This window comes from Nyctereutes procyonoides, unplaced genomic scaffold (genome assembly GCF_905146905.1).
Source record: "Nyctereutes procyonoides isolate TBG_1078 unplaced genomic scaffold, NYPRO_anot_genome, whole genome shotgun sequence".
Lineage (NCBI taxonomy): Eukaryota > Metazoa > Chordata > Mammalia > Carnivora > Canidae > Nyctereutes > Nyctereutes procyonoides.
The window spans coordinates 5,226,182-5,251,718 of NW_026575137.1; the positions used below are offsets into that span (position 1 = coordinate 5,226,182).

Genomic DNA, 25,537 nt, shown 5'->3' on the forward strand with positions numbered 1-25,537 from the left:
GACAAAAGACTAAGAACTCACTATAGCTATTTTAAACCCCAAATAATTCAATTTTAAAGAATATAATCATTATTGCTATCATATACTATCTATGTGTACATATTTATATAATAAATGGAACAATCTACAGGTAAATGTGGCCCCATAACCATGGTGGGTGTTTGTGTTATCACAAGGAATAGGAAAGCAGCCAAAGCCTAGCGGCATACAATTGTGAAACCTATGTTGAAAAGGTTGGCAGGAGATGAATTTTCAAAATTGTAGACCAGTGAGCATTGATCGCTAGGGGAATTCTAACAGACATGTTTTCTAAGCATGCAGTCAAGGGAGCAGTGCTCACCAAAAGTGAACATGTCAGGGATATTGAAAAGAAGCTTAGACTATCTGACCCCAAGATTTCTTCCCCAGAGCCTACTGTAGGAGTCAAAGTCCTATGATGCTGTAATTTTAGACAAATCAAATGAAATAGAACTGTAATGAAACTCCAGAAGTCAGTCACTGCTTCCAGGCTGACTTGAAATAAATCATTCCAGAAAAAAAAAGGTGTCTCTCTTGCTTTGAATAGCTAAATAATAAAGAACCTGGCTTTGATGAGAGACTGGTCCTGAATCCTCTGAGCTCACCCATTTGAAGGATATGACATTTCTGCTCTGGGCTAATCTTTCACAGGGTGATATATAATGCATAAATTCTGATACAAAATGGCACAAACTCTACATTCTAGCTACAAATTTAACTGAATAAATTGAAGAAAACAAATGGCCATATTCCAATCTTATATTTTCCGAATTAGAATGGGTGAAACGAACTACATTTTAAAAATATTTCACAGACTTGAAGAGGTTTTACCTATGAATTATTTTTTTCTGGTTCAAACATTTGAAATTCCATATAAAATTGTTGCTGAGTGCATACAAATACTATACACTATCAACAGGCATCTTCAAATTCAAACCTTCCCCTTAATAATGGAACAAAAACTCTATAATAAATATTGTCATTTTCTTCCAGGAAAGAACTCAGTAATCACATGAAGAGTCATTAGTAAAGATTCTTGATGCTCGCAAAATGTAAAGAGAAGTCATCAAAAAAGCCCAGAAGGAGAGGAAGAAGCAGGAAAAGAGGAAATCCTGGACAAGAGTCAGCCATAGAAATCAAGAGTAGAGATGGAATAATTACAGAATCAAAGTCCTCAATAAATTGATAGGACAGGACACAAAGCATCATCATCACCAAAATCCTTGTGGTCATAACCACGCCTTCATCAACATCGACAACATTGCTAACATTTATTAGTCCCTTATTGTGTGCTAGACCCTGTTCTAAACGGCATGACATAAGATCCTAGGCGATTGACCTTTGAGAGAAGTAATTCTATGGAAAAAGAAGGTAGTAAAACAGTCATCTTGGATTGTGGGAAAGCAAGCATATTACTGAGGGGCAGTACAATATCCAGCTGCATAGAGTGTCTCAGGTTTGTGACGACGAATTTAAAGTGAGGCCAATCAGTAAATTGGCATTTTTCTTTAGCAGTGTTCAGTTGCTTGAGTGCAAGCACAGAATCTAGGGATTGCTGAGCCTACTCAGGGCTGTGGGGGGTTGCCTGATGATGACAATGAAGGAAGAAACGAGAAATTTAAGGATATTTGTAAGGGAGGGATTATAATTTTTCAATTATGACCCAGACCTTTATTAACACTCTTTGTGACTGGTTCCTGATTACTCCTCTAAGCCTACCTTCTATTTTTCACCCATCTCTAATACCCAAGTCTACAGACATTATCAGATCCTTGCACGTTCCTAAATGTGTCAGCTGTTCTATCACCTTATGCCTTTGTACATACTTCCCACCCCTTCTCTTGGATTTCTCCACTCTCTCCCTCTTCTCCACTTGGCAAAGACTTGGTCTTTGAAGCTCTGGTTCTACAACTGGCTCCCTCCATGTTCCTGAACCACCAAAGCGTGAGTGTGAACCTTCACCTGCTTTTACCAACAGAAGGTGGAAAGTCCTTGAGGACAGAGACTGTCTAAATTTTATTTATTTATTATTTATTTTCTTAAAGATTTTATTTATTTATTCATGAGAGACACAGAGAGAGAGGCAGAGACACAGGCAGAGGGAGAAGCAGGCTCCATGCAGGGAGCCTGATGCGGGACTCGATCCCAGGACCCCGGGATCACGACCTGAGCCGAAGGCAGATGCTCAACCACTAAGCCATCCAGGTGCCTCACCTATTTCGATTTATAACTCTGGTATCCAGGACTTTTCTTAGCACAACGTACATGCTAAAAAGAAATGTGTTGAATAAATGTATGACAAAATAACTGCCTGAATCAAACAGCGGACAGGTAATTTGCTTAAAAACAGATTCCGGCGGATGCACTACCCAAATGTAAAAGATTCAATCTGTAGTTGTTAAATTCTGACTCCGAAAGGCCAGTGAGTCTGACCAGACTCTTTCATCTGTGCTCCTTGAGGAAGCAAGGGAATTAGTATCTGCTGTATCACTAGGTGACAAAAGAATCATACCAGAAAAGGGATATTTAAGGCTAGCCTGGAGTGAAAGTAAATAATCTGAGCTACCAACACCACTCGAGAACATTCCTGAACAAAGGTGAAAAAGAAGCTGAAACAATATGTCATTCAAACTTTCCTTAAAAGCATCCTGAATATGAACACAAAGGCATATTTATTCATCGTTGCCCAATTCTCTGATCTATCCTTGCAAAACATTATTGTCTGCTACAGAGAGAAGCACACTAAGAAACAAAGAACAATAAATGTCACCATCATTAAAGCAACATTTAGACAAGACACTGGAGGGGAACTCAAACGTCTAAAATAGAAAGGATTATACATAATTGACCCTTATAGGACCTTCTCTGAAAAGGAACTATGAGAATCAAAATTGTAGGCCCGTCTCATCATTTTGTGTGAGTCCAAAGAAGGATCAATGGAACTACAGCTAATAATTAAAAAAATAAGAAAAGTAGTTATGATAGATATACTAAATAAATCTGAGACGATCTGAAATAAAATACTATTTATTAATTGATACAGAATTATAGAATAAGATAAAGTAGTTATGGGATGCCTTTCCTTAATATCTTTTTAGGTCTAAAATAGATTACCCCTGGTTATTGGAAGAGACTTTCAGTGATATTAGTCCAATAAAGATTAGCTTTTTTTTTTTTTCAGGATCCCTTTCATCCTATTCAGTCCTTGTCATATATTACTTAATATCAAAATATCAGAATTGAGTCTAAGAAACTGCACAATGAGAGATGGTTAATAGTCAGACCAATAATCCCAGCGAACAATGCTCTGCAATATCATAAATAATGTCATTGTGTATGTTTAAAAAATACATAGCAGTGTTCATTTTCTTCTTGAGCAAGATAGGAATCTATCCACCTATTCCTGGAAGCTACCAATCTGATGTCCTCATGCCCGACCTTCACACAATCAACTAATAGCACTATCAGTTCTTTTGCAAATAACAGGGTTGCAAAGCCGGCACAGATAATCCCATTGCCTAAGTGTCATCCCAAAGCATTTTTTGGAGGCCCTGGTGCACACAACTTTTTTTTTAAGGCTAGTGTAACTCAGGTCTTTTAACATTTCAAATTAAACAGTTTCAGAAGTTAAAATTACATGCAAGTAAGTTTTAAAATCTGCAGAAGTGGATGCGGAGAATCAAGGCATGAAGATTATTTTAAGAAATAACGACAAGAGCGTGGTGCCCACGACACACACACACACACACACACACACACACACAAGTATTGCCTACACTGCACATGGTATATAGCTTCGTAGATCCCTAAAAATATAAATGGGTGTGTGTGTGTGTGTGTGTGTGTGTGAATAGTGTGTGTGTGCGCACATGTGAAGTGTTTATGTGTGTGTGTGTACATGCACGTGTTTTAATATTTTGCCAATGTTCTGTGGTCTTTGGTCTCTAGCGTCACTCATTTCCCTTGGGGATAATTCTACTGTCTCTACAGAAGCTTCAATAAGATATCAAAGCAATTCTCTGCTTCCTGTGTTCAAATGCATTGCTTTATATTTGCTCAAATGTTTGGCTCAGTCTCTTGGAAAATTCCAGAGAACACCCTGAATAACCATGAAGAAAAAAATTAGTTACCTGTGATTTCAGAGAAAATATTTCTTAAATTTCCTTTAAACATGTAGTTCTCGCAATACCAAAATCTCTTGCTTCATCAGTCCACATCTTATGCCAAGAGAGGAAGTGTATCAGTCATTCTGACTCACATGCTTTACCCAATACTACTTAAGGGTTGGTAATGACCCATCACTGAAGAGAAGTTAACACCCCCCATCGTCTCTGTATTGTAAATACCCTTGTAAGATTAATTAATCATTCTGTATAGGTTACATTAGTTACATGTTAATTAAGTCAAGTCTCATTCTCTCAGCTTCCAAATCTTTAAAAAATAATCTTGAGTAAAAACTCAGCTGAATGTACAAATCACAAAAATTCAACAGGTAATACAGGAACTAAAACAATATCTTCATTGTTGGGTAAACTTTTCACTTTATGAAATTTTCGCTGTCAAAGATTGTTTTTCTGTATACCAAATATTAGTAAAGTTAGAACATCTTAATTACACCATATGGTTTAAAAGAGTGAAATATATCTGCTTCAGGAAAAAGAATATATGCCAACAGATATTAACTAACTATTCTTAAGCCGTCAAAGTACAATTAAGCTGTTCAACTCTTACATATTAACTTTTTTATTCCCATTTCAAAACATTTGGAATTTTGATTATGAGCAAAAGCAGTGCAAAGCTCAGCAGCTCAATACTAAATTACTTTGAATGTATTTATTTCCTCTATATATTTAATCTGTCACTATGATTAGGAGTATTTTCTTCAAATCCCTTTAATTATGAATATTTTATTCAGGCTACTCAGATGAAGTCCCAAAGCCTCGAGACCTACGTCTACACCCAGGTGTGCTATTCGGAAGAAATTCATCTAAGCTTTAGGAAGATTCTAATCAAGGGATTCACACAGGTCTTCGGAAGAGAGCAGACTAGAAACTAACAGCTATGGCCCTTGACTCTCTCCTGATTTACCATAGCCGAAACCGAGCTCCAGGCAGATGCATTGGTTATTTTGAGAATTAATGTTCATCCAGACTTTATATATAATAATAAGTACCTTTGTGAACCATAAGGGTAATTATGCTTATCTCACCATTACTAAGGAATATGTTATAAAGTTGGCTACTCTGTGAACAACAGATTTGACATGGGAGGAATTTATGGTTGGTTACCAAGCCTGCACTGTGTGTAAGCTAGTGATGCATAGAATAATCTTCAGCATATTTACTTTTCAACTATCATGATATCATGATATCATCACCATCAGATCCGATGAATTCTCAGAATGATGCTTTGGCCTTTGTTTTGAGAAACCAAACACTCATGTGATGATATCTGCGTGGTGGTATTTGAAGGGTATTCATAACACTGATACCAGCACTACTGATTGCACTGAATTCCCACAAATGTATGGAGCATTTTCAATGAGTAGAGTGATCGTGCTGGTTACGTGTGCCTGAAGTTCTACATATGGCAGGCAAAATGGTTAAAAAGTACTTGACCAGGAAGGGCAAACACAAATGGTCTTCACTGACCCATAAATCTGTTCCTCCTCCTGGTTTCAAATTTTGTTTAAGTATCACCACTTCAAATAAAATCCCCCAACCTATATCTTTGGCTGTTCTGAGATTGTTGTTTATCTGTTCCTCCAGGTAACACTAAGTTTCACAACATAGGTCTAAGACACAAAATTTGTAATGGGTTTTGAGAGTGTGTCTACTGTGTGGGAAATCCTGCTGTAGAGTGTCAGCTTCAGTGGCCATGTGTGGTCCTGAGACGGGGGTATGTTGCAATATTAGTGCTGCCCTAGCTCCACGTAGGTTGCTAATTCTCTAGGGCTATGAAGAGGTGGAAAGCATAAGAGACCTAAGGTTGGGAGAAGCCAATCTTAGAAGCACAGCATAAGTCACATAAAATTACTGTGGGACACATGCCACGGTTATACCTGAAGAGATGACTCAGGCTCTAAAAGCTACCTACGTAAAACTCTTCTAAATTGCTCAAGTTAAAACAAAATGAGAGCACGAAAAGAGTTGGGTACATAATTCTGAAATTTCATTGTTCTGACCTAAAACGGGAGAATCATTTTTGTAATTTGGTGGAAACAAAGGATTATCTTGAAATGGAAAAGCTTTCACACTGTAGGAAGCGCTATGAGAAGATTTTACAATGTTCTGCTCAGAATCTGATGCTTTTTTTTTTTTAATATGCAGGACATCATATAATCCTGGATTTGCATGGATAACACAACTATGAAGGGAAATAGATACAGGGTGAATTCTTGGCCCAGGGCTGCACTGTCCATACCGAGAGCCACGAGGTACATACATATGGCTAGAGCCACTTTTTAACCTAAAAACTAAAGCAGTATCCAAAAATCGTAAACTACCTCAAGAGTTTTTTATTAGTCATATGTTGAAATAATAATAATATTTTGGATAGAGCTGCATTAAAAACATATGGAAATTTACTTAATTGGTTTAGTTTTATTTTATTTATTTATTTTTTTTTTACATGGCTACTAGAAGTTTAAAATTACCTACATACCTACGTTATCTTTCAACTGGGCACAACCGACTTAATGTGTTGCATGGGCAAGGTTACATCCTTCCGGAAATATTTCAGAGGCTTTAGAACAACATCAAAGAACTTTTTGAAACTTTTATGGAAGTTATGAGGGGATGAATTGTCCACTGCATTGTTCTCACAAAGGGGCAAGGAAGCATCAGCAAGCTAGAAACAACCTCATAAAGTTGCAGGCAGGAATTTTCTGGGACCTAACTAATTAATTCCTCTCCTAAGAGGGACAACCCCTATTTCCCCCATTAAAGAGGACACTGCCTTTGCTGACAAAGAGGAAAAAAACAAAATATGGAAGAGTGTTTGCCACACAGGCTTACTATCAGAGGACACCCCATGTTTTGCCAAATTTCTTCTCAGTATACCATCTAAAAAGGACTCTAACAAGGAACAGTCTTCAATGAAACACAATGAGGCCTCAGGGAACTGTGATATCTCTAGGTAAGTATCATAAAGCCCTGCATGGACTAAAGTGTCAAAAAAATAAAGAGAGAGAGAGAGAAACAAGGACACCTGGGAGGCTCACTGGTTGAGCATCTGCCTTCGGCTCAGGTCATGATCCCGGGATCGAGTCCCATATCTGGCTCCCCAGAAGAAGACTGCTTCTCCTTCTGCTTGCGTTATGAATACCCTTCAGAATTTATTTATTTTTTGTTTATTCATGAATAAATAAACAATATCTTAAAAAAAAAAAAAGAAAAAGAAAAAAGAGAAACACCCTGAGGCCAGAGTGCTAGTGGCAGCAGAAACTAAGAGGAGGCCCCAAGGGACAGATGAACCTCAGTGGTTCAGCATTCAGAGGTCTCCCCTTCATTCCCCACTCCTCTTCTACATCTCCCCCTACCAAGCAGTCTCCATCCATGGATAATCTTAAAGAACCTGGTTTTACAGAACCATCAGAGGTAACAAAAGCCAAACTGTATCTGTTTTAAGTGGCAGAATCTGTACTCATATGGTTCGCTCTGTATTTTTTTTTTTTTGCTCATCACATAATTTAACAAATATATCCTGAAGTTACTACTACACTATGGTTGCGTTCATGCATCTTTTTTGTCCATATAGGAAATGGGCAAGTTTCTGAAAAGTATACCAAAACGAAAACCACATTAGCAAAACTTACTTTTCCATGTATTGACATGAAAAAAGTAAAGTTATATAGAACAGAACTCTACCATGCTCTTATAAGTAAAATAAAAGCAGATTAAAAATACATATATATGTATCTGTGTGTGTGTATATATATATATTTTTTTAATTTATTTTATAAAGGGATAGCACATGTGCGAGGTGAGGGAGAAGAGAGAGAGAATCCCAAGCAGGCTCCACGCACAGATGGAGCCTGAAGAGGGGTTCGATCTTAAAACCCTGATATCATGACCTGAGCCTAAATCAAGAGTCAGACACTTAACTGACTGAGCCACCAGATGCCCCGATACCAAAATATTTTTTAAAGGAAGAATTCAAATATACATCTTGAGTCCAGTGGGTATTGACTATTTCATTTATTTATTCACAGAGATGATATATAGATTAACATAAAATATTTTTGTTTTCGTCTTGAGAAAAAAAATCTATTGTCATTCAGACTTAAAATAAAATTTCTACATTTAATGTAATAGAATATTGGTCCACAATATAAACTTTATTCATTCTGGGAAATGAAGAAGGCAGTCTACTGGGAAAATGGAATAAAATATCAGAACTTCTGCTATACTGATATTTTAAAATCACATTCTTTTTTATTTCTATTTCGCATATGCTCTAATTCATGTATATAACTTACCAATAACCACATAAAATATATTGAGGTATGCTCAAGTTTTGACTTTCACAGTATATAGTCACTACAATAATTAACTGAATAACTAGTATAAAATATGATTTAATAAGAGTTATTTTAATCTGCATTAAGCCAATTTTTAAGGATTGAGATATGTACATTTATAATTAAAAACTGACAATTTAAACTCTGTAATTATGGATATTTTACATTTTCTTAGAACTTACCTTCTGCTTTTCTAAATCTCTAGTCCCAGTATTTAAACGTATCAGCACATCACTATTCTCTTTAAACCAATTTCACATAGTACACATAAAACAACATGGTACAAAGTAATAAAGTTGAAATTTCACTCCAAACCAGGAGTCAAAAGTCATAAACACAGCAAAGCCAAAAGAGTGCAAACCTTGATCAAAGGAAAAGTCCTTGGAATTTCAAAATTTCACGTAATTCCTCTGCTCATCTATTCATATAGAATTCTAAAGCACTCTCCCTTCAATTTCTTTTAAGAATATCTGAAGGGAAAAGAAAAACTAATCATACAAAGTTGTCTTTTTTTAGAGATTTTATTTATTTACTCATGAGAGACACTGAGAGAGAGGCAGAGACACAGGCAGAGGGAAAAGCAGGCTCCCTGCCGGGAACCTGACGCAGGACTCAATCCCGGACCCCAGGATCACACCCTGAGCCAGAGGCAGATGCTCAACCACTGTGCCACCCAGGTGCCCCAGATAAAGTTATCATAACTAAGAATTCATGGATATATTAGGACCCATCTTAAAATCATCTAAAGAGTCAAAAAGAAATATAAAAATACATTATTGGTGGCGTGCCTGGGTGGCTCAGTCAGTTAAGCATCAGACTCTTGATTTCAGCTCAGGTCATGATCTCAGGGTCTGGAAGTGGAGCTCCACCTCAGGCTTTGTGCTGAGCTTGCAGCCTGGGTAAGATCCCCTCTCTCCCTCTGCTCTCCCCCAGGCCCCACTTGTGACCATTCTCCCCCTCTCCATAAATATATATATATATATATATATATATATATATATATATTATTGGCTCATAAGAAGGAGTTGATGATCAGCACAAGGTTTAAGAGAGAGCTCCCAAGAGAAAGAGAGCATCCCAATCTGCTTCTTCATCAAAACATCAGTGGAGGGGCACGTGGGTGGCTCCGTGGTTGAGCGTCTGCCTTTGGCTCAGATTGTTATCCCAGGGGTCCTGGGATCAAGTCTTACATTAGGCTCCTCGCCAGGAGCCTGCTTTTCCCCTCTGTCTACGTCTCTGCCTCTCTCTCTCTCTCTCTCTCTCTCTCTCATGAATAAATAAGTAAAACCTTAAAATTAAAAAACCATCCGTGGAAGGGACAAGAAAAGGCAAGTATCATTTTCAAAGTGATCCTAATGCAAACTTGATGTAATAAAGGAATAACAATGGCTTTGGCTTCTTTGAGAAATACACTGGGCTGGTTGAGGCTGATAATCTCAGAATCAAATTAGAGTCCCAGCCTACTCCCCTAGGCTGGTGATCCTTCCAGTCACCTCCAGGGAGACCACGGAAGTCACCTACAAGTCTTCCATCAGTGCGTTTACCCAGGCTCCAGAGCCCAGAGAGCAGATTCTGTGTAACGACACACTGTGCACAAGCATTGTGCAAGGATGCCCCAAACACGGGGCGCACAGCTAGTACTTTCCCAGACCCACCGTGTTTTGTTGTCTTTCTATGTCACACTGTCAACCAGGAAATTCTGTTTGCCCAATCCTTTGTCCACTCATTCTCTCCAAAATTTCTTGATCAAAGCCTCTCCTGATGGCCCCCTGTCCTGATCACCCCATATCCACAGCTTGTTTATATCCCGTAGCAGGCTTTTTAAGTTTTGTACACAGTTCCCGCTGGATCTTTGGTAATTCAATCCTACATGTTTTGTTTTAAAGAAGTATTCACAGACTTCAATAAGGAATTAAAATGAAAACTTCCAGAGTTTTTCTACATGTAAATAATGAATTTTAAAATATGAGCAGAAAAGTATAAACATTTATTCAATATAATCTATTGGGTTTCCCAGGGAAAATCATACTTTACCTAATTAATGTTAAATACGTCATCTTTTTTTTTTTTCAACATGTGTAATGCCTTTCTTCCTCTTTCCTGATTACATCTTCTAGAACAATATTAACAATAGTAAACATGATCTCTTTTAGGTTATTTTCCCCTGAATTAAAAAAAAAATGTTTCAATTGAATCATTACTTTTCTTGATGTTGGGAGGTAAGCAGGTGGTCAAGGAGGTAACCATGTAGTTGAATTCTCCTAAGCTGTTTTGTTTTATCATTTTTTAAAAATAAATCAAAGGGATGCCTGGGTGGCTCAGCGGTTGAACATCTGCCTTCGGCTCAGGGTGTGATCCCAGGATCCACGATTGAGTCCCACATCGGGGTCCCTGCATGGAGCCTGCTTCTCCCTCTGCCTGTGTCTCTGCCTCTCTCTCTCTCTCTATGTCACTCATGAATGATAAAAAAAAAAAAAAAAATTAAAAAAATAAATAAAAATAAAAATAAATCATTGTGGAAGTTACTTTGTCAAAAGCTTTTTGACATTGTCTGCAAGAACCACATAGGCTTTCTCTGTGATCTAATATAGTGTAGGATAGTAATAAATTTCTTATTTTAAAACAACCTTTACATGCCTGGGTTGTTTCATTTGGTTCCATATATTATTCTTTTAATATATAGTTTAATTCAAGATTACTCAAGATTCTCACATTTAAGATCCTTACCTTTAAATCTGTGTTGGCAATATTCTGTGGCTTTCTTTTTGAAATGGTTTCAGTTTTGTAGTATCTATAAGAACTTGTGATATAAAGGCCTTTAGGCATCACTTTCAATTACTAAGCACCTCTTATGTATAGTTCTGGTCCTGGCCTGGGTGGCAATTGATTCTGGGTACAAAGAGGTAAATCATTTAATCAACAGTATAAACAGTCCCCTTCAACGGGGTTCCATGGGTTCCATTTAACTGAGGAACATGAAACATAACAGAGCCAAGATGAAATTGGATTTGATTACAGTGGGGGCTAAATTAATGGATACAAATCCATGGTACACATATGCCTCCTCTGCTTATCTTTCTTTCCTTCTTTATTATTTTTTCTTACACATTACCACTACTGATGCAGTGTTGTCGTAATATTTTTCAAAGCATGAAATGGCACTAACGATTTCATATTTGGGCACTGAAGAATTGTTGAAACAACTAATGATAATTGTTAACAGTAAAGGCATAGCTTTTCATAAATCACCTGCCCCAAAGCATCATCCATTTTTGCCCACAGGCAGTGTTTTGTCAGAAAATTTACTTGATGACACCATTAAGATAATATTTTTCTCCAAGCGTCTCTCTGAAAGTAACCTGAAATGGCAAGAGGCACTAGCTCTGTTCCCCAGGGCAGCCCAGTGCTGTGTGTTATTAACTCTCAAAATACAGGAAGCAACGTTTTATCACACCAGTCTAACAGCTTTTACAAATGATGCTGCTTATGTATCACAGATGTACAGTCAGGGGTAAACAGCTTTTGAAGAAGCTCTGTCAACTCTTGGCTTTTACTATCAATATGGTGGGTGTTGGATACGTGCATATCAAGCCTATAATAACAGTAATAATACACTGTTTCATTAGAAGGATCTGAAGAACCAGCTCACTTAATTCCTTCCATTTATGGTAACGACACTGACTTTGAGAAGTTAAGTAGCTTAGCCAAGGCCTTGCAAGCACCGAGGGGTAGGGTTGGTCTGGGCGGAGGTCTGCTGCCTCCTAATTCAGTGCTCCTTCCTTCACAACCTGTTGTCTCCTGAAAACCATTGTCAAGAGCAGCACCGTGGTCTGCAAACACTGGAGGATACTTCTGAAGAGCAGCTGACAGACAGTGGAAATGGCCAGCCAGAAGAAGGCTGAGGAGTGCACGTAGGGCCTCTCTCTTCAGCTCAAGTTTTTGCATCAATACTTCCTAAAACAATTCCACTCCCGCCAACCAGGAGCTGCTTTAATTCCTTCCTTGAATGCTTCAAACTCCCTCTTTCTCCAGAGCTACTTGCTTCTCTCCCAGGCTCCCCTCCTCCCTCTCTCTCTCTGTCAGAACACTCTTTCTTCCTCTTCATTTCCTCACGGTTAATTCCTACTTAGTCATGAGGCTACGACTGAAATGTTATTTCCTCAAGGTAAACGTCACTGATTCTTAATAATCTCTATTATGGGCCCCTGTTAATAGGCTCCCCTAAGTGATTTATTTTCCTCACAATAGCACTTAGCATATGTTATTGTTATTTCTTATTGAATTGTCTGTCTCCCTGACAGACTGTAAGTTCCCAGAAGGACAAGCACAGTGTTTTATCTTTCTCACCATTTTACCTTATCCCCACGGCTTTTCAGACAACAGAATCCGAAGATGCTACCCCGTGAAAAGTCCTTCACTTTCTCACTCACTTACGAAAGATGACCTATTTCTTTTTCTAAGACAAATCTTTCTAACCACATTAGGCCCCATTCCCTTCCCGCCTTATTAGGAGATAAAAAAACCTTCGATGACCTCTTTTCTTTATTGCATATGTCACCTCTCCCTCTCAATTGGATCTCCCCAATGGCTTTTTTTCCTTTTCCTTTTTAAAAATTGTATTATCGTGGAAAATATACATAACATACAATTACCATTTTAACCACTTGTAAGTGTACAATTCAGTGGCATTTACATTGTCATGGAATTGTCACCACTATCCACCTCCAGAACTTTCTCCAATGGCTTTTAAACATACTGAAGGATCTGTCACGTAAAAATAAAGTGTAGAACTACCTATCTGTCATCCTCCTCCAATGACACCCCTTCTCTTTCTCTTCAAAGCCAGCTTTCTAGTCCCATGGTATCTCTTTTTTCACCAAATGCTTACTCCTAACTTACTCCAATCAGGATGTCACCATTCTTCCAAGATGGTATCAATTAGCAAACGGTAGTGGTCCATACTGATGAATTCAATGAGCTCATTTCACTTAACAACATGTTTAATCTTTTTTCCTCCTCAGTGTACTTCTCCCCTTACTTCTCCAGCCCAGTACACTATTTGTTTCCCTCTTGTCCCTCCAGGTGCTCCTTTTCTGTGCAGCATTTCTATACTCCTTTGCCCACACAATGCCACTCAATATGAGTCTTCCCCTCTAGGCCCTCTACTATCTTCATAATATATTTTCCCCTTCTCTATAGGTAACCTTCTCCATGCCTTAGATTGAACTTTGGGTAATATAGATTGAACTTTGGGTAATATATATACAAATACATATATATGTGTATGCTTATATATATTTTACATAAATTTCTATTTATTTATACATGACAGTCAAAACTTTTCATTGAACTTAAATTATTAAAAATTGCTTTATCATTCCCTACAAACATCTCAGACTCTACATTCCAAATCAAACTTCTGATTTCTTCTCTAAGCGTGTTGTCTCCCAGTGTTATCTTCCCTCCGTGAATGTCACTGTCATTCAGCCTGTTACAGGAGGCAGAGGCCCACTCAGTTTTGATACATTCTACTCCTCCAATCTCCATGTTTTTGATCACCAGTGCTATCTGGTGAACAGAATAATGGATATATAAATGCATAAATGAATTGTAGGACCCTAAAATATTTGTTGGAAAAGCACATTTATCCTCTTCTTTGTAGCTTCAGTGCCACCACCTTAAATCCAGCATCATCTCCCCACCTAGAATGCTATAATTGCCACCTAACTGGTTTATCTACATGCACTCTGGTTTCAGTTTCAATACTTTCTCCACTGCAACATAAACCTCAAATTTCCTGCCCACCAAAGCCAGTGCAAGGGCTTTTCTTGCTCCCAGAATAAAGACAAAGTCACCTATCAAGCTCTGTGTGGTCTGATCCTCTCTCTACCTACATTTCAGCCCTTAATAGTGGCTACCAGTCTTTCTCTGATCCACAGCCACATAGGATTTCTTACAGCTCTTTGTTCCTCCCAACCCCTTCTGTATATTATTCTATGTGCCTGGGAAGCTCTCCCACCCTCCTCATATTTTAAATAGATAATTCCTGTCGATTCTTTAGAGAACAGATCAAATGTCACCTGATAGGAAAGGCCTGGCACAGCTGGATCAAAGACCACCATTAGTTTTCATATCATCAGATACACCGTGTATCAAAATACATTCACAGCTCCTACCGTATTATTAAATTTCATTTTGTTTAATTTCAATGTATCCCCTGCTTCAAGCCCTTGACTTGATATAGGGCCCATGCCTGTTTTTGCTCACCATTATAGTTCCCTAGCCTAATTGGAATTAGGCCCTGGAATTAGGACTTGGAATATAGTAGGCACTCAATAAATATTTGAACAAGATAATGGATATATGAATAGATCAATGAATTATAGAGTCCTAAATATGCGTTGAAAAAGCACAATCTTTCACCAAATAATTTACTGAGTACCTATTACGTGCTAGGCACCATCCAAAGGCATTGGACAATAGCTAATGTTTATTGATCACTTCCTATGTATCAGATGAGATGTCCAAATCTTTGACTGATCTGGCATTTTTTGTGTTATCACCACAAAAAGATGGTGAGACAGGTACCAGTATTGGGCTTATTTTATAGAACAAGAAACTGGTTCAAAGAAGTTCCATGATTTCCTTAAGATCTTTTAAACAATAAGAGAATCATATCTAGAACAAATTCCACAATCTGATTGAACTTCTTGAATGAGTGGTGATATTCATACATTTCAAACATAACAATTTAAATAAATGCAGCTGTTGATTTCAGGAACAAATGATAGTTCTGAAGTTGCCTAAAATTGAACGTTAGGGCCAGTATCACTTTGCCAGTAACAACACAAAGCCTCATTTGCTTTTGAGCCACAAATCTGTTGAGGGTGACATGGGGTGTTGATACCTACTCTCAACAAACATGATACCTATATTTCAGTGGTTAAGACAACTAATGTAACCATTCCAATAATAATGATAATCCCTTTCAAGCTTGGGCAATGGTACAATAAACACATCTCTGAACTTCCATAAAACATAGCTCTTCCAAATGCAATTAGGTAATCGTAGCAATTAATACACACCTTGCAGGACACTTTTTTTGTCATTGGAAGGCCACAGTACCACCTGTCATATCAGACAACAGTAGGTTGTTGGCACCAAGTATATCAAACAATGCTAGGATCATCCTTAGACCTACTTAACCTCATACAGAATGTTGATGAAACATACCATCAAGATATACAGTCCATCATCCCATAATTGCTGATATCTACTCACCAGCACCCTGCATCTTCAGAGGGCAATGATGTTGCAAGTTAAAACGTGAAGAGTCCATTTTTTCACTTCATATATAGGCAAAGTTTTTTTTTTAATATAAAAATTGATGTTGACAAGAATGCAGGAAGAGAGAAATTCTCATACTCCTGTTGGGAGTATAAGTTGGCACAAACTTTCAGAAGAGCAATGTTTATTATGTATCAAGAACTTCAAAATGCCCATAGACTTTGACTTAGTAATTCCATCATCTAGGACTTAACTCAGGGAAACAGAGATGTGGATGAAGATGCATTTATTCATTTGCTATCCTCTAACTGATTTATTCACACCCATTTATCCTTTCATTGAACAAATGGTTATTGGGCACCTTCTGGGAAGAAGGAAAAGGGTATGAAAAATGCTGCCCTCACAAGTCCACATGGGAGATCTCACAGGTCTTATAGGAGACAGTCACACCAAAAAAGAGACAATTTCAATTTGCAGGTAAAGAAGAGATAGGGTCCTTCTTGCAGATGGTGGGAGAGAGGGACAGAGAGACACAAGCTGATGCGGGGTAACAAGTATGAAATAGTCAGACGACTGGGAGACAGGCACCGGGGAGCACATTCCAGTAAGATGATACAGCTTGGACAGGGAGAGGGTGAGTCAGAGTGGTAAGGGATCACACAGAAAAAAGGAACGTTCCATACTCAGAGGAACATGGGCCACTTTTGTTTTCTTCTTTATATGTTTCCATATTATAAAATGTCTATATTGTTCACCAGGGAGAAAAGATCGAAAGCTACTGTAAAAGCAAGCGAAATAGAAAAGAGTCGTAATAGCACATGTAGTTAACCCATAAAGCACGTCATCAAACAATTCTCACATCAGAGGTCTGTTGTCAGGGCTAAAACAGAACAATAGATTTCAAAAGCTTGAACAAATAAAATACATGTCAACTCTCTCTCACACACACATGCACACACAAAATATTTTTGCAATAATGCTGTTATCTTAAACATTTCTTTTAGATCTCATTTAAAAAGAGACCTTTCTTGTTTCTCATGATAGCTTATGTTCTGCAAAGTCACCATCAACACTAATCAGCGAATACTGAATCATGGGAATCATGGCTCCCAGAAAAAATACACACATACACACAGAGAGACACTTACACACACCCCTACCTCACCTAGATAATCTTAAATCCTAAAAACAACTGGGATTGGTAAATTCTATTTTCTTTAATTTACAAAAGAGAAAACAAGATTCAGAAGTGTTAAGTTACTTGCCTGAGGCCACCCCACTAACAGGGGCCAGAGCTGGGATTCAAAGCCGTCTAACTGAACCAGAGCCCCCTGCACTGTGCCTTGCTGCCCCCGCCACCTCCATCCTCAGGTGAGTGCCACAGGAGAAGGCATGGGACGGGATGCCTCGTTCAGCCTCAGCTGGGAATGTGCATGTCGGCTGACATCTGTTTTTCACTTCTCTGTATATGACTGCGAATGACCAGGAAAATGCCATTGATTAACCTTGAAGTTGCAAATTATGTCAAGTAGGTAAATGCGTAAATAGGGAATCCACGAAAAATGAGGGTTGACAATGTAGTGTAAACACCTGCATTAAGCATCAGTTCATGCCATCCTATGATACACACATAGAGAGAAAATTTGCCATGTGGTATGTGGTACAACGGAAAGAGCCCTGTCAGCTTTGGGGCTTCCATTTGATAGACAGGTGATTAAGAAAATCTATAACTTTCTTGAACTGAAAATTTCCTCCTCTGTATAATGAAAGCAAAGTGAATTATATAATCCCAGAATTTTCTTCTAACCTCAAGTCTACAGATCTCCAAGGTTTTTCCATCTCTAAATATTTGCAACTCCAAAGGTTTCATGACCTTATAGACATGTATTAAATTTAGTTATCCAACAAAATAGTTCAGTAACTCCCCACCTCACTCATGAACAATTTTCTCACCAGGTATTAGAATCTACAACACTCGAAGCAGAAAGCAGGGAGGGAGGGACAAGGATTCCCAATTCATTTTACATGAAACACCAATTCCAAATTGACAGAAAGGACTGTATTCACCAAATCATGACACCTGACTTGATTGCAACCTTCTGAAAGACAAAAGAAAACACAGAAGTAACTGTAACCTAAGCTGGATTTATTTCTTACTCACATTTGTTTTCTCACAGACCCATGCACATACACACCACACACACACACACACACACACACACACACACAAATAGGGAGAATTTCCCTAAATATGTAAGAATGAAATAATTATTCAATTCCAATGACTAAAATCCTGTTTAATTTGGCATTTCATGGCTGTTCAAAAATAAGATCAATTTTTAAGGAAAGTAGGACTTAAGAGTACATGATACTATGGATGTGGCTGAAATGTCTTAAAGCCCTTATTAACCTAAAAGTACTGCTGTATACCAATACCAATAGCTACTACCGAAGCTATAAGGAGCCACAACAAGAGAAGTAAACTAGAAAGATCCTTCCTGCTGCAGGAAGATTTTATGCCTTGGACAGGTACTTCAGAATTCTGGTCTAAGAGTCTTTTTTCACTAGAACTCAAAAACTGAACTCAGTGTCTTAGTATAAGGAGGCAGAGAGGCATGTACTTTTCCAAACCAGGGTACTGACAAACTAAAGCTCTTTCTTTAAGCAGAAAAAATATACTTGCTCTTTAAAAAAAAAAAAATCTGTGTATATATATATATGTATATGTATATACTTGCAGTGAACAAATTAATAAAAGCTGAAGGTGGAGGACGCCTGGGTGGCTCATTGGTTGAGCATCTGCCTTTAGGCTCAGGTCGTGATCCCTGGGTCCTAGGATCAAGTCCCTCATCTGGTTCCCTGCAGGGAGCCTGCTTCTTCCTCTTTCTCGGTGTCTCTCATGAATAAATAAATAAAATCTTAAAAAAAAAAAAAAGCTAAAGGTAGGAATACAAAATCCAAGGGTAGGCAAACCCTCGATTTTTAGAGATTAATCATTAGATAACATTTTTTATTTCAAGTTGATTTTAAAGGAAAAATGATTAAAAACGGAACTAGGAGAGAAAATTTACATATCAAATTGTATTTTCAAGAGATTACAGCTTTTTTAAAAATGTGAATAACAGCTCAATGTTGAGAATTTGGTGTTTACCAAATGCTTTATAAATACCTTTAGTTTTCAGACTGGCAGTACTGGGTAAGCATTATTATCTTGTTTTATACACAAAAGACAGAAATGCTAAACCATTTCTCTAAAGTTATACACAACTAGTATTTTGAGGAGGTGTTACTGTCAACTTAGATCTGCCTGCATACAAAGTCCATTCTTATTCCATTTGCACAACGGATGTTGCCTCCTGAAAGCAGCAGTAGTTTGAAAGCTAAAATCAATAGTTATTAAGTAAGACTTATTCCAAAAGAATTACCTGCTTTATTGAAAAGATTAACATTTAATAAGAAATTATATTTGTAAGTTAGAAGTTAGCAAAATCTTTTGAAACTCTTAGAGTTTAACTGTTACTCCTTTTTAATATTTGGTCACAGTGTCAGTTGTCTGAACTCTTAGCCGATGGCCAGGTGGTTGTGGAGCCCCTTGAGCATCTGAAGAAAAGACTCTAAGAGTATAACTCCTATACCAACACTGCCTTTGACTTCAGAATTCACATCTCGATGTCCACACAGCCAGCTCGCTAGGGTTCTGTGAACACCAGAGGAAAAACCTCAGCATTGGGTGACAATAGTATTCTAGCTCAAACGGTCTTGAAACAATAGGTTGTTATGGGATGTACCCAAATTGGTGGTTAAAAAGATTTTTAAAAATCAATAAATACAAGAAAGTTAAATATATAACAGAAATCACCAAATTGGGAAACGAAAATCTCTAAGTCATCAAAGATCACTGTCTGAGGTCTTAACCAAATAGGCTGTGGTTATCATCTGGATAACTAAATAGTTTTTCCTTCGCTGGTATTCATAAAAGCCTAAATACGGAAATCTGTTAACAGTTGATCCAATCACCATCATCATATATGCACAGAAACATTTAGTTCAAAGGTCTGTATTTAGTAAGAAATTGTGTAAATTAAAACAAGTGAACCTCTTTTAGTTTAAGGGGTTTACTCCATTTAAAAATATTAACACACAGGGAGAGTAGCTTTAACTCCTAGTTGATGGTGGGTTTTGAACTTGAGAATCTGAAGATTCTGGAAAACATACGTGTATAAATGCTACCTCTGACCTTAGGGAGTTCACAATGCCCTACTGTGAACCTGTTTAGCTCTCTAGAGTTCTGTGAACACCAGGTAATGAACCCTCAGCTATGAAAACCACAAATAACTTCAAAAATGAATGAAATACCACAACTGTAATTTTGGTCGGGTCATATCCTTATCAATACTTAGTATGCCACAGATGATTTTTAAGTAAAAAAAAAAGAAGAGAATTAAACAACTAAACAAAATTTTCTAAATCCTGAGAATTCATTTTTATGTCAGTACCTTCTCTCTACTTTCCCCTCACTACTTACTTAGCTGATAGTGATCTAAGCTATACCCCTTCCCGAAACTACCTACTGTTTGAAAAAGATAACTTTAAAAGTTGATTTTTTTTCAAAAGATTTTATTTATTCATGACAGATACCCAGAGAGGCTGAAACACAGGCAGAGGGAGAAGCAGGCTCCCTATGGGGAGTCTCATGTGGGACTCGATCCCAGGACCCCAGGATCATGACCTGAGTCAAAGGCCAACCACCGAGCCACACAGGTGCCCCTAAAAGTTGAGGACTGGTGGAAGTTTAAAGTAGCTGTGAGCTGGAAATGACCCCCATATAATCAGACTCATTACCAATTAAAAATATCTGTTGGGGTACCTGGGTGGCTCAGTTGGTTAAACGTCCAACTCTTAATTTCAGCTCAGGTCATGATCTCAGTGTCATTAGATGGAGCCCACGTGGTGCTGTGCACTGAGCCTGGAGTCTGCTTGAGATTCTCTCCCAATTCCTCTGTCCCTTTCCCTCCTCTCCTCCCTGTATGTGCGTACTCTCTCTCTAAAAAAATAAATAAATCTGTTAGAGAAACAAACTCCAGTTTACTTAGCTATTTTTTTTCATATAACATAATTTAAATGACAATGAGAATAAGCACTTTTAAAAAATTCTAATCCACTGTTTCTAAAAGTGAGCATTACCCATTTTCTTTGAACTTGAAAAACATATAACAGGGATGTATTAGGAATATATTACAGTGTACATCTTATTTTGCATCTCATTCAATCCTCAGAACTCTATGAGACAAATTCTATTATCTTATCTATAAAAAAGCTCACTTTTTTTTTTTTAGAAAAGCAAAACAATTCAGCATGTTTAAGCAGTTTGTCCAAAAACATATAAAATAGTGAAGTTAGGATTTAAATTTAGGCCAGAGAATGCCTCCTCTTGATCTACCCCCTTGATATAAAGCATTCCTAATTATTCCAAATCCTATTAGCCAAAGTTTGGTAAGTAAGTGTTATGTGTCAGATACTTTTCTAGGCACTCACCAATTCGACAAGAAAGAACAGGAAAAATAAAAATAAGTAGAAGTCGGAAGCTCATGCTACAACACTTCAAAACTAGATGAAGCGTTAAGTCCAATTGCTATGTATAGTCATTTAGCAGCATAAATCAAAAGTTATTGTAATTAATACATGAAGCTATTTGTGTTTTTAAATTTTTTTATGTAAAGGGCTTATATATCCAACATTCCATTAATAAGCAAACCTCATTGTCATACTTATACGTCCATATGTGAATGCACACAATAGCTTTCTTGACAATCCATCTGGGCTTGGTAGTCCCTTAAATCAACATCTGGAATTGAAATCCATACTATGAGAATGCACGAATTGATGATTAAGCTGTGTGTGTGTGTGTGTGTGTGTGTGTGTGCCTCCGTGTGTATGTGTATGTTGGTTTGTATTTCCCTTTCGTGGGATCTGACATTTTCACTATTAGTAATGAAATACAGAAGAGAAACATCCAGTTAAATCTCAATTCCGATTTTCAAGGGATTAGCATCTTAAGTATCCTCTTCATCTCATAAAATATCATGCCTGTTCTAGGATATGGCACAAAGGATGCAAGAATCAAACCTCATCCTAACAGACGTCACTAGTAATTAATAAGGGCACACATTGCTTCCACATTACCTCCTGGATTTCAAATAGTTTCCTCTCATTTGGAAGATATGCTCCACACTGCATTCTAATTTTCCATCAGTAACCAAATACCTGATTGCTTATCCCTGGAATACAGAAAGTAGCTTCTCAAAAACCCAGGAAGGAAAATAAAAGCTGAGCAAAACACAACAATTTCAAGTGAAAATTGCTATTAGTAGCAGTAATCTATGCTATAATAAGTTGAAGAAGATAAAACAGAATGAAAAAGAAAGGTGATAGACTTACAGATTTGAGAGAGCCCAATAAATCCTGTATTCATAGATGCTTTCAGAGAGTTGTACCTTGTACTATAGAGAATGTATTTTATACCTTAAAATAGCAATTTAAATTAAGCATTTTTGACTTATGATCTCAATTTTCCGAAGGGGCTGGTCTATCAAAGAAAGATATTTTCAAATGCCCTTTTTTTTCAAATTGTTCCTCAAATCTAATAACCATGGTGGTTTTTGGAAAGAATTCAGAAATGTTCTCCAACCCTTAATCTGTTTTCATAAAACACATGTTGGTTAAAGAAGTAAGGTAATTCTGGAAATTGTGTAGTAATTTCTTCGGAAATTATAAGTGAAGCACAGATGGTAATACACTGCTTTTACAGGATATATTTTTATATGCAGATGATATTACCATGAACCCTGTACTGCACCATTTTTCTCTAACAAGATATGAAACAGGACCGTAACAGACACACGAGAGGAAAAAAAAACAGAAAAATCAAGTAAAACCTTAGATATAATATGTTGCTTGATGAATTAAAAGGATTCATAATGGAAATACATTCATAATGGAAATTATATATATATGTATTGTATGTGTGTATATATATGTGTGTGTATATATATGTGTGTGTATGTGTGTGTGTATATATATATATGTTGTACATTATTCCTAAGTGCTGACACTAGTCTGGATAAAATACTAAGAATATGCTTATTATCCAATATTATCCCCACCTTAAATTTCCCCAGTATCCATCATTCTACAATCATTTATTTAGCTTGTACTAATTTCCTGGCACTCTGCTGGAATAAAAAGCAGAATAAGAATATGACTCTACCTTCAAGAATTCTACATCTGAAATGAAGTGAATAATGATTTAATGCAGTGGCTTTAATCATATTTATTACTAATGAGATCGTTGGTAACATTTTTCTTTTGAAATAGAGTAACCTCAAAATAAGTTACTGTCCATGACAAAGAACAGTAAAATTATTATTTTAAGATTAAAAATATATTTCCAGTATGTTTATTGTAAAGAAATGGAAATACTATGGTATTCAATCCCGGAACGTCAATAGTGGTATTTTCTATTCAAATATAATTAACATACAGTCTTAAATTAGTTTCAGTTATATGACATAATGATTCAACAGTTCTCTATGATGTTTCTCAGTGCTCATCAAGATAAGTGTATTCTTAATCCCCTTTGTTTTATTTTTCTTAATTTTTTAAAAAAAGCTCTTTAAAGATTTTATTTTTAAGTAATCTCTACACACAACATGGGCTCAAACTCTGAGATCAAGAGTCACAGGCTCCACCAATTGAGCCAGTCGGCACTTCTCCCTTTATGTATTTTAATCATCCCCCTACCTACTTTCTCTCCGGCAATCACCAGTTTGTTCTCTGTATTTAAGGTTCTGTTTGTTTGCCTCTTTTTTCTTTGTTCATTTTATTTCTTAAATTACACATATAAGCAAAATCATATAGTATTTGTCTTTCTCTTACTTATTTCACTTACTGTTAGGTCCATCCTTTAGGTCCATCTATGTTGCTGCAAATAGAAAGATCTCATTCTTTTTTTTATGGATGATACTTCATAGTATGTGTAGGGGTGTGTGTATATGACATCCTCTTTACCCATTTGTCTATTAATAGACACTTCCATACCTTGGCTATTGTAAATAATGCTGCAGTAAGCATAGGGATCCTGTATCTTTTCAAATTTAGTCATTTCATTTTCTCTGATTAAATACCCAGTACTGGAATTACTGGATCATTCCAATTCTTTTTTTTTTTTTTTAATTTTTTGAAGAACCTCCATACTCTTTTCCACAGTGGTTGCACCAATTTACATTCCCATCAATACTGCACAATGGTTCATATGGCATTTACTGGAATTTCAATATTTCATAGTTATATTTTTATCAGACTGGCTAAAACATAACCTTGTCCAGAGGGCTGGCTCGCACAAAGCTAAGTACATGTACCTGACATATTCAGATCTGAAAAGGTGATCCCCAAGAATAATCAGAAAGATAAATTTGCTAAAGGCAATATGGTAGACACAGGCACTACTGTTACCAGTGGCTGCTATTAATGGAAGAAAGATCCCAGAGTGCTCTAATGAAGAAGTACCAAAATCTGGAAAAGAACCTCTGTCTAGAAGTGCTTCTCCCAAACTCAGACAACTTCTTTGTAATAACCAAGAAAGTCTCTGAGACCTGAGGACAGTGTCTTCTGGGCACTAGAGAGAATAAAGCTGCATATGTCATTTCAAATAACCATAGAGATGGCCTGACTATGGCCTACCTCCAAAGGTCAGGATGGTTTGACTTGCCCGGTAGAGAAAAAAAATGATGGCACATCTTCCTTAAAAACCCAGCGCTGCTCTGCCAATGAGGGCCTTGGTAAAGTCAAGACAGAGTCTACACCAGCTTATTACTCTATGTGCTGTGCAAGTTGCCTGAGTGTGCTCTAGAGTTAGACTACCTGGAATTGATTCCCAGCTTTCACATTTAGTAGTTAGGAAAGTTTTTCAACTTCTAAATGACCTTAGTTTTGTAAAGTGAGTATGGTAAAGTGAGTATGGTAACAATAAAGTGAGTATGGTAAAGTGAGTATGGTAACAGTACTTTATACCTCCTAGAGAGTTAAAAGTGGAATAAGATAATATACATAATGTTTAGCACAGTGTCTAGCACATTTGCAAAGTGCTCAATAAATATCGGCTATTTTTCAAGGCAAAGGAGCTATGTCTATGAAGATGACAACTGGAGCAGAGATAGTCAATGCCAACCAACATCACCATCCTACCACATGCAAGTGAAATCAGTAAGTTCAGTAGCACACAGAGCAAAGATCTAGGCCTATTAAAAAGGGCATAGGAAAAAATGAAACTGATGAGTAAATAAAGCAAAAAAAGGAAGCTAAATTATACCTTTGCCTGTTCAAAGTGATTAGAAGGTAAAGAGAGAAGGGGAACAAGCCAGTAGGAGGTCATCATTAAGAGAACTGAATTTAAAAACACGATAGGTACATTTTGAGTACATTCCTTAAAACTCGTAATAAGCCTTAAAACATTTTTATCTCCTCATCCCCAAACACCCCATGTAAGGAAAAGTATAAGAAAGCAGAGCCATGTAAGCATCAAAGGGCAGACTGGGAGGTAAAAAATGTACTGCTTGTAATTGCCAAATTTACGTGTGGAACAAGAGATGAACCAGAGAATTACAGGCCAATAAACCTGAATTCAATTTAGGGGAAGAAATGGAAAACACGTGG

General features: G+C 37.2%; 1 protein-coding gene across 1 annotated transcript in view; it reads right to left on the minus strand.

Annotated features, from left to right (window-relative positions):
- Nucleotides 1-25,537, minus strand: part of MMP16 (matrix metallopeptidase 16) — a 289,269-nt gene that overhangs the window by 242,794 nt on the left and 20,938 nt on the right. The window lies entirely within an intron of this gene.